The sequence below is a fragment of the Canis lupus genome, chromosome 23 (assembly GCF_011100685.1).
Source record: "Canis lupus familiaris isolate Mischka breed German Shepherd chromosome 23, alternate assembly UU_Cfam_GSD_1.0, whole genome shotgun sequence".
Lineage (NCBI taxonomy): Eukaryota > Metazoa > Chordata > Mammalia > Carnivora > Canidae > Canis > Canis lupus.
In genome coordinates this window covers 9,580,997-9,592,147 of record NC_049244.1, presented here as the reverse complement: position 1 = coordinate 9,592,147, position 11,151 = coordinate 9,580,997, and positions in this window count along the sequence as shown.

Sequence of the window (11,151 nt, the reverse complement as noted above, 5' to 3'; positions counted from 1 at the left end):
TATTCCTGAATTTCTAGGCACATAGCCATATCATCTACACATAGAGTTTAATCTTTTCAAAAAATATATTGCATCTCATATTCCTATTTCTTGTATTGTTACAATGACAACGTTCTATATTATAATCTTGTACATTAGATGAGAGAGCTGGTCTCTCTTATTCCTTGCCCTTTTATGTATGTTATTTGTTCTTGGTTGCTGTATCTCTCTTAAACAAAAGTAGTATCCTTGTATCTCCCATTGTAAAGGTAAATTTTTCCCTTTGCAAATGAGAGATTTATGAAAAGATCATTTGAAACCATTTGAATATTCTGTTTACCAATAAATTATAAACTAATGATGCTAGTATCCGTTAATAATTCTTTTAAGATTTATTTATTTGTTTGTTTATTTATTTTTTTATACACAGAGAGAGAGAGAGGCAGAGACATAAGAGGAGGAAGAAGCAGGCTCCATGCTGGGAGCCTGACGCAGGACTCGATCCGGGGACCCCAGAATCGTGCCCCAGGCCAAAGGCAGGCCCAAACCGCTGAGCCACCCAGGGATCCCCTCCATTGATAATTCTTGCCTGAATCAATTATTACATTGACTTTGCAAGATGGTAATTTTCCTCACTAATTTCTTTTGTTTCTTTTACATCTATTAGCCAGCTTTCTTCTCTAAAGAAAAGATCTTTCCTTGTTTATCTCTATTTTGGCATATCATCATGGACTCATGATGGATTCTTTCCTAATTCATGTGTTCTAATCTATTACTGCCATTATTCTGTTTGGTATTCACATTGTCCCCTATTTGGCCAGGTGTGCTCCTTTAACTTAGCTTTATGACCTTCTCACAAGGCACAACAAAATTTCAAGTTTTATCATGTACTCTCCTAGCCCCAGACCTGGAATCAGTCATTTCTCTAAGGACTTATGGTTTCTTTAATTAGAAGATGATATACGGAAACTACAGAGTGCCTGGGTGGCTCAGTCAGATAAGCATCTGCCTTAAATTCAGGTCATGATCTCAGGGTCCTGGGATTGAGTCCTGAATCTAGCTCCTTGCTGAGTGGGGAGTCTGCTTCTCCCTCTCCCTCTATCCTTTCCTTCCTGCTCATGCTCGCTCTCTCTCTCTCAAGTAAATAAATAAAATCTTTAAAAAAGAAAGAAGAAAGAAGAAAAGAAAGGTAAGAAAGGAAAGAAAGAAAGAAAGAAAAAAGAAGAAAAGAAAGAAAGAAAGAAAGAAAGAAAGAAAGAAAGAAAGAAAGAAAGAAAGAAACTAACTCCAATCTGGGCATTAGATGGACTCACTACTACTGCTGTATCATAGCTTCCAGACTCAGAGTGGACCAGAAGTAGGAAATATATGTATGTACATGTAAATATACACATCTCTCTCCCTCTATTATCTATCAATCTGTCTATCTCTATGTCAGAAATCATGAGTTTATGCCGATACTTTCAACTCTAGTCCAAAGCCACAGCTTTGATTTTAGCTTCCCCATCCTTCATACATTTATTTATTTGCTCAATCTTAGAATATATAAAAAGTAGTTTTAAAATTGCTAACACACAATGGTGGAGGAAAAAAACACCTTACTAACTAGAATTCAATATTTACTTAAGGTTCTTTTTTATTTTAGTTTGAGGTATATAGTCAAAATACTGTATTGAAAAGTTACATGGGTTCTTTCTTTTTATTTCCCCCTTAGCTTGGTGATATTATACATTCAAAGTATCATTAAATACATCTAGTTCTGTTTGTATTTGATTTTAGGATTTCCCTTCTTGTACTTGGTAATTTTCTTATTTTACTTTTTGTTTGTATAAAACACGACCATGATTCCAAAAGTCAAAACCATCCAATATCAAATACTCAGAGGAGTGAGTTATTGCCCTCCTTCCATCCCATTCCCATCCACTTCCTTTAGGTAAACAATCCTGTTAGTTTTGGGTTTATTCTTGTTGGTTCACAAGCTGGCTCCATACAGGGAAGGCAAGGAGAAAGCGAAGAAAGAAGCAGACCATTCCAGATTGGTAGGTGGCAGGTTTAATAAGCAAAGGGAACTTACATAGTTATAAGACTTGTCTTGAGTGGCTGCAAGACGAGTAGGTCCCCGTGCCTCCCTACCAGCATCTTAAAAGTTTAAAGGCAGGCAGCCCGGGTGGTTCAGCGGTTTAGTGCTGCCTTCAGCCCAGGGCCTGATCCTTGAGACCCAGGATTGAGTCCCACGTCAGGCTCACTGCATGGAGCCTGTTTCTCCTTCTGCTTGTGTCTCTGCCTCTCTCTCTCTCTTTCTCTCTGTCTCTCATGAAATAATAAATAAAATCTTTAAAAAAAAAGAGTTTAAAGGCTTAACAGCATTGAGTCACATATACTGTGCAGATGGTCTCAACACCACAGCACTATCTGAAGGCTGCATCCTTGAAAACAGCTCCCACTGTAGGAAAACTGGGGAGGGGAACCTCCCAACTGCCCCGGTCCCACTTATGGGTCAACTAAGGGTCACAGCCTCTCAAGTACTATCTCCGAACAATCCTTCCTGTGTTTCCTTTTGCAAAAATAAACATACATAGGTTCATACATAGTGTATTATATCATTATTTCTCTTACATAAAAAATAGCCTACTATATTTACTCTTTTCATTTTAAAATGCAAACCATGGGTGCAGAGAAGTTAAGTAACTCTTTTAGGCTCACAAAGCCAACAAGTGGAAGAACTAGGAAAATAGACTCACACCCTGATACTTTCCATCTTTTAAATTATCTCTTCTATTGTGTTTGTAATTAATTTGTAACTTTCAGTATTCAGGTTATCGGGCAAAAAAGAATATTTACATTTTTATTTTCTGGAAATATTACTGCTTCCCAGGGAGCAATCCCAGCTTTGCTCAGACAGGTTGATGATATGTTTAATGGGCATTTGGAATAGCTCTAATATTTCCTGTTGTGTCAAAGCTTACTTTCAAAAAAATTTTTTTTGAGAATTGAAAATACCCTGCAAGATTACTTGCTTCCTTACCATCCCACACTCCTTCTGCTTAGTCCTACTTTAAGCTTCCCAGCTGAGATGTATATTGCCTTCAAAATCTTTCCAGTTTAATGTATTAGGGGGTTGACATTACCAACAAAATCATAGCAACTGAAGCTAGCATACAATTTCTCCTTTTTTTTCCTTCTACAGTCAGAAAAAAAATCTGCTTTGGCCTTATTTACAGAAAGGGACACATGTAGCAATACTACATTTCACTAACATGTAAATTAATCTAAAATATCCATCAATCACAGAAGTAAGTTTGAAGAGGGGAGAGAGGATCAGTTAACTTCAGGCTTTGGATACCCATCTTTCAGCACAGTGAATGATTTTTCTGCCATGCAGCATTTTAAGTGAGAACCCACTGCTTTCTTTGCTGCTTGGTTCAAAAGATTCTAATACAGCGACAAAGCCACCAGAAGTGTAAAGTTCAAATTAAGGGAAATAAAAGGAAATCTAGATCGGAAAAAAAATGCCCTCAAGAAAAAAAAATATGATCATTGAATTGTACAATACAATGGATTCTCTAAAATTCTCAGATATAAAATTATATGATATACATATAATAATATTTTGCCTTGCCTTTCTAATACATTATGATTTGTACCTCTTGTTCTTTCTCTTATCTAATTGTATTGGGTATTAGTTATATTACATATATTTGTTTTTTTTCTTTTTTTTTAATTTTTATTTATTTGTGATAGTCACAGAGAGAGAGAGAGGCGCAGAGACACAGGCAGAGGGAGAAGCAGGCTCCATGCACCGGGAGCCCGACGTGGGATTCGATCCCGGGTCTCCAGGATCGCGCCCTGGGCCAAAGGCAGGCGCCAAACCGCTGTGCCACCCAGGGATCCCCATATATTTGTTATATAGCTACAGTGATAATAGGATTTTCAACTTTTTCCTGCCTATAGGATTTTATCACTATTTATAAGTGAAATTGATCTACTCCTTCCTTCCTTTCTTTTTTCTTTTCTTCCTTCCTTCCTTCCTTCCTTCCTTCCATCTTTCCTTCCCTCTTGCATGTGCTGTGTGTCCGATTTGGATAGGAGTTATGTTGGCTTTTAGGAAAAGAGTTTGGAAGTCTTACCTCTTTTTCTATGTTCCAGAGCAGTTTACTTTGGGTTAGTAGTACCTCCTCTGTTTGTGTAAGAGCTAGATGCTATTCCACATATAAAGATCTTACATCAGTGGCAAGCACATAGTAAGCACTTAACTAATATTAGCTATGACAGGACGTGGCTAGACCTAAGTTTCAGACAGTTTTTGTTTTTGATATGAGTAATGAATGCATAATTATAGAAGTCAGTATAGGAGAAGGGTGGCATAGGATTCTTCCTAGGGAGAAAAAGCAAAATAACCATTGCTCTTAATCCATTCATCAAAAGACATGCCAAAAAAAAGGGGGGGGGGATGCATAATTACAAATGAGCACATTGGAAGTTCCAAGACCTAAGTCCTCTTTGGTCTTGCAAAGTAACTCAATACCCCCATTTTAACTGCTCTTGATACCCACTCAGACCACATTATTCAGTTGGTGCCCCCATCACCTCAGCATTGTGAGCATAGGCTTCTAATGGCTCACAGCTGTCCCTTCTCCAAAATGATGCCCTCAGCCAGAGGGGAGCTGCCTTGCTACGAGGTTGCAGCCCTCTGCCCAAGACAGCCCCAAAGCAATGACTGGCTGACAGAAGGATTCAAATGCTGGCTCTTTATCTCAAAGTGGGACCAGCTCTGTAGTGCAGTTCATACTCCTGAGCTGAAGCTGCACCCTAGCTGAGATCATGTTCCTTCTCAGGCCCTCTGTTCACCTTATCTACATCTTTTTCCCTTTCAAGTTTCCCCTGAGAATGCCTCCTGAATAAGTCCTGTGCATGTGAATCCCTGTCTCATATTCTGCCTCTGGGGATCTCAACTCTACAGAGCCATATAAATGGAGGAGGTTCTGTGGGCATGGGTGTTGAAAGGTATTTAGAAAGAAATAAAAAATTAAAAGTTGCTTTAAATGAGGCAAGGTGTGGGATTTGTTGTTTGGATCCTGAAAGGAAAAGAGAGAGTAACCTAGTGAACCATGGTGGGAGCCAGTCGGCCAGTGAAGTGAGCTGGACTACTGCCCTTGACACTTATGCAAGCTTCATCCATCTGGGCCTGTGACTTCACACCTCAGCTCATTCCTAAATTACTTTTACTGCACCCAGCCTCTTTGTCATTAAACAGCATGACTTTTCACACCACCTTGCCAGCATCCTGAAAGCATCCTACTGGCTTTTTTCCTTACGGGTACCCAGAAACAGATCTCTGCTAGAAAGCTGGTTATGATGTAGATGTTACATCTTTGAGGATGCTCTTGACCTTTGTCAAAAACAAGGGTCATGTTCTTCCCCCTTCACATGCATCAATGTGAACAGTATCTGCCAGAGGTGGGAAAGTCTGACGCTTTGTCATATACACAGTAGTATACCAATCCCAAGACACCTCTGTGATAGGAATAATATAGGTAATCACTTTGTTTTTAAATGATGACCAAGTCAATGCAGTGGTTAGATCACAGACTCTGAGATCTGCCAGGTCCAGGTTCCAGTTTGGACTGGAGGATATTCCTGCCTATCATTTATCAGACAAGCTTCGTATATACACACACACTGTGTGTGTATTCCCTGAAACATAATTTGGTAAGTTGGTTTAGATATTTTGACTTTGAATCAGTTTTCTTAAAATTTACTCTTTCATCAAGTCACTGAACAACCATTTATTGAGCTCCTGCTGTATACAAAGCTGTGTGAGGGTTCTAAGGAGAAAGCCTTGAGGAACATGGACACAGACCAAACTCATGGAGTATAACCTTGTTAGGGATAGAGATAATACACAAATAAATACAACATCTTGTATTGTGATAAGTGCTCCGAGGAAACAAATGGGGTGCTCTGAAAGAAGCAGAAACAACCTGTTTTGGATTTGTAAATGGGAGAGTCTTAGTTTGGGTTTCCTCCAAAGTAGACTCTGACACAGACCATGGAGAGCAGGTGGCTTACTTGGGAGGTGAAGAAAACACTGGTGGGTGAGTAGGGAAGTGAGACAGGAAAGGGAAGACAGCCAACCAAGGATGTGTCACCAAGCAAGCTACCACGGGAGGTACCTGAATCTTAATCCCAGTATTGTCTTTCCTATTCCAATGGAAAATACCACTGGAATTTTGATAGGAATTGCATTGAATCTACAGACCACTTTGTAGAATATGGACGTTTTAACAGTATTAATTTTTCTGATTCTGGAACATGTGATATAATTCCAGTTGTGTCTTTTTCATTTTCTGTCATCAATATCTTATAGTTAGCAGTGTATTGATCTTTCATGTTCTAGGTTAAATTTATTCATAAATATTTTTTTTTGTTTTTGAACTATTGTGAATGAGATGGTCTTTTTTCTTTTTCTTTTTTTAAAAGATTTTATTTATTTATTCATGAGAAACACAGAGAGAGAGAAAGAGAGAGAGAGAGAGAAAGAAAGAGAGGCAGAGACACAGGCAGAGGGAGAAGCAGTCTCCATGCAGGGAGCCAATGCGGGACTGGATCCCTGGACCCGGGATCATGTCCTGAGCTGAAGGCAGATGCTCAACTGCTGAGCTACCCAGGCGTCCCATGAATGGGATGTTTTCTTTAAAATGCAAGACATAGGTCAGATTTATTTATTTGCACGCAGATGGTCAGTTGTTCTGGAACTGTTTATTGAAATGACTGCCCTGTCTCCATTGAATTATCTTTGAACCTTTGTGAAAAATCAATTGATCATATTCATGTGTCTATTTCTGGAGTCTAATTTTATTCTAATGATCTGTGCATCTATCCTTTCACCAGTACCACACTGTCTTGGTTACTGTGGCTTTATAATAAGTTTTGAAATGTGTTAAATCTGAGTCCTACAAATTTGTTCTTAGGACCCTCACTTTTATAGCTCAATCTTTATATTCCCTTCCCCAGAGGCAACTGCTATTCCGATTTCTGTCATGATAGACTTGTTCGGTCTGTTCTTAAACTTCATAAACATAGATGTTCTTTTGCATCTGTTTTTTTTTAATTTAACATAATGTCATTGAGATTTATGTTTATTTCTGCATCCATTTTATTGCTGAGTGATATTCTGTTATATGAAAATTTTTGTCCTTTTGAACATGTGTTTCTACTTTTCTTGAGCAAATATTTAGTCATAGATGCTTAGAGATTACTTTTTATTCCACATAAAAGATGAGTTTTGATGACAGTGATTTAACAATTATTGACATTGAAAGCCAGATGTTACCTTAATCTCTTCTCATAATCAAATTTAACTACAGATATGGACTGAATTGACCAATGGCCCGCACCTCCCTGCTAAACAGAAATATTAGCCAGATAAAGAAGCCAGTCACAGACATCTAGCTACCACGTCCAAAGAGATTCTCTGGCCTTGGTGTGCCTTTAGAACATAAAGAATTAGGAAAAGGGATTGAGAGAGTGAGCTTACTCTAAGGGATACTAAACATGGTATCCTGGTTAAAACAATTTTATTTGGCAACATAGCTCCTCACTGAAAAGGTTAGGGAATTTCCTGTGGTCCAGCATGCTTGGCCATGGGTGGGGGCCAGAGCTGGATCAGGAGGACACTTACCTGTCAAGCTACATAATTTAGATTTTATGTTGAAAGCAACAGGAAACCACTAGAGGTTTATAAGGTAGAAGGTAGCAGGATTAAATTTAGGTGACAAAATGATCTTTCTCATAATGGTAGGAAAAAACAGATAAACAAAGGAGAAAGCGGGCAGCCCGGGTGGCTCAGCAGTTTAACACCACCTTCATTCAGCCCAGGGCGTGATCTGGAAACCCAGGATCAAGTCCCATGCCTACTTCTCCCTCTGCCTGTGTCTCTGCCTCTCTTTCTCTCTGTGTCTCTCATGAATAAATAGATAAAATCTTTAAGGAAAAAAAAAAAAAGGAGAAAGCTTGCAAGCAAGGGGACTACCTAAGAAGACGTGAGGGTAATCTACATGAGAGTCAAGGTAGACGTAGTGAAGATGGAGATGGAAGGATACAGAGCCATCCTGGAGAGCTGGGACTACAGACAATGAGAAAACCAAGGAGTTAAGAATGACACTCTGATTTCTGACTTGGCTACTAAGGAAATGCAATGCCATCTGCTGCTTCCAGAAACAAAGAGGCAAGTGGGGTTTTGAAATGACAGAGGCATAGAGATGAGTTTTGGATACGTTAAGTTGGAGATGTGCCTGTGGGACAACTAAGTGGAAGTGCCCAGGAGACAGTTGATATTTTGGACTGTATCTCATAGCAGAGAAGGCCCCATTGGTGTGCAGCCTGTGGCAATCACACAGGGCCCCAAGTTCAGAAGAGCCCTCTGCTGGGTTTAATGTTCTGCTGTCACCTTCTTGAAATTCATGATAATTTTTAAATAAGGCATCACACAATTTTATGGTGCACTGGGCCCCACAAATTCTGTAGCTGGTCTTATTTAGTAATCAGTTGTGGGGTTATAAATTTGTAAGTAACTAGCATATAGGTGGTCACTACAGCCAATGGAATGAGTAAAAATCTACGTAGGAATTTCCGCAAGAAAAAGTATAGAATGAGAAGGATCTAAAGATGTCTCTGAAGAAAGACACATTTATGAATAAATGAATAAAAGGAGTCCCACATGGGCAGCCCGGGGGGGCTCAGCGGTTTAGCACCACCTTCAGCCCAGGGCGTGATCCTGGAACCCCGGGAGCCAGTCTCATGTCGGGATCCCTGCACGGAGCCTGCTTCTCCCTCTGCCTGTGTCTCTGCCTCTGTGTGTGTGTGTGTCTCTCATGAAAAAAATGAATAAAATATTTTTTAAAAACCCACATGTGAGCTCTTTCTCTCTGATTTCCTGCTTCTTCTCCCCTTCCCCAGGATCCATTTCCCTATTCTATACTTCTATCTCCAGAGAGCTCGGCTGGGAAGGAGACACAGGTTCTGGAATTATGATAGCTGGTCTTGAAAATCTAATCCTAAGGGTAGGGGAGTGGGAAATAAAGGCAGCAGGAAGACTATAGCTCTAGGCCCTTCAGATTCTTGAAAAAGATATCTTCAAAGTGAACGTATCTTTCTCTTGCTTATATTAACCATCTCCAATGGCATACCTTTAAGCATTATTATGACAAGCATATTCTATCTCCTTGCTCTGTCTTATCAGAGACATACCTCCATCCAGACCAGATAAAATATGGGGTAGGAGAGGAAGGATAAAGAAAAATGGAAATCCCAACCTATCACATAAATCAAAAGGGGAGAGAGCATTAAAAGGAAGTGGTAGTTATCTGTCAGATAAGTCAAGTAATATAAGGTCACCAAAAAATATGCATCAAACTCTACAATATAAAGATCATAATTGACTTCTTCCAATCATGGTAGGATAGCTTGTAGCAGACTGAGACTAGCCACATTGATTATTTTTAAAATATATTGAAAGGCATAATACGGATTCTGGGGCTACCAGGACATCAGGGGGCAGTATATTCTAGAAAAAAGGAAATCCTGGAGACATGGACCAGACCTCTACAGTTGCTTCTGCCTTGGGGCATTTGCCATTTCTAGGGTCAGGGACAAGACCTGGGAATCTGAGCAGCTTCCATGGCAGAGAGCTACTATTAACAAGTAGAGAAGCAAGTACATTTTGGAAAAGTCTTATAGCTGAAGGGACAAAAATTAGAGACATGGAGGGCAAGACTGTGGTAGATTAAGAGGCCTTAGAAGGAGAAAAGACAAATAGTAAATGGTAGAGAAACTTGCAAAAACTTGGCTTTCAAAAGGAGAGCAGAGATTGGATAGTAACTTTGAAGAAGCTTCCTAGGTGGATGGGGATGTACACACATGTCAAACTGATCAAACTATTTGTTGAATCATTATATTATGCACCTGAAACTAATATAGCATTGTAATTATATGTGAATTAGAAAAACTTTTTAAATCAAACCAATCGCCTTAATATTTGTGATTTTATTATAAGCTTAATTTAAAAAAAAAACTATACATTGGGAAAAAATAAAAAATTAACGATAAAGTACCAGAAATGTTCATTAGATCACTTAGATTTTTCTTGTAGGGTTAACTAATACTTATGGAAAACCATTTTTTATTAGGTTTTTATATAAATTCCAGTGTAGTTAACATACAGTGTTATATTAGTTTTAGGTGTACAATATAGCAATTCAATAATTCTGTACAACACCTGGTATTTATCACAAGTGCACTCCTTAATCCCCATCACTTATTTCACCCATTCCCCAATGCACCTCCCCTCTGATAACCACCAATTTATTCTCCGTAGTTAAGAGTCTATTTCTTATTAACAAGGCAGGAAACCAAAAATGTTGGAGAGGATGCGGAGAAAAGGGAACCCTCTTGCACTGTTGGTGGGAATGTGAATTGGTGCAGCCACTCTGGAAAACTGGGTGGAGGTTCCTCAAAGAGTTAAAAATAGACCTGCCCTACGACCCAGCAATTGCACTGCTGGGGATTTACCCCAAAGATACAGATGCAGTGAAACGCCGGGACACCTGCACCCCGATGCTTCTAGCAGCAATGTCCACAATAGCCAAACTGTGGAAGGAGCCTCGGTGTCCATCGAAAGATGAATGGATCAAGAAGATGTGGTCTATGTATACAATGGAATATTACTCAGCCATTAGAAATGACAAATACCCACCATTTGCTTCGACGTGGATGGAACTGGAGGGTATTATGCTGAGTGAAATGAGTCAATCGGAGAAGGACAAACATTATATGTTCTCATTCATTTGGGGAATATAAATAATAGTGAAAGGGAATAGAAGGGAAGGGAGAAGAAATGTGTGGGAAATATCAGAAAGGGAGACAGAACATAAAGACTCCTAACTCTGGGAAACAAACTAGGGGTGGTGGAAGGGGAGGAGGGCGGGGGGTGGGGGTGAATGGGTGACGGGCACTGAGGGGGACACTTGATGAGATGAGCACTGGGTGTTATTCGGTATGTTGGCAAATTGAACACCAATAAAAAATAAATTTATTATTTAAAAAAAGAGTCTATTTCTTGGCTTCTCTCTCTCTCTCTCTCTCTCTCTCTCTGTTTTCCCCTTTGCTCATTTG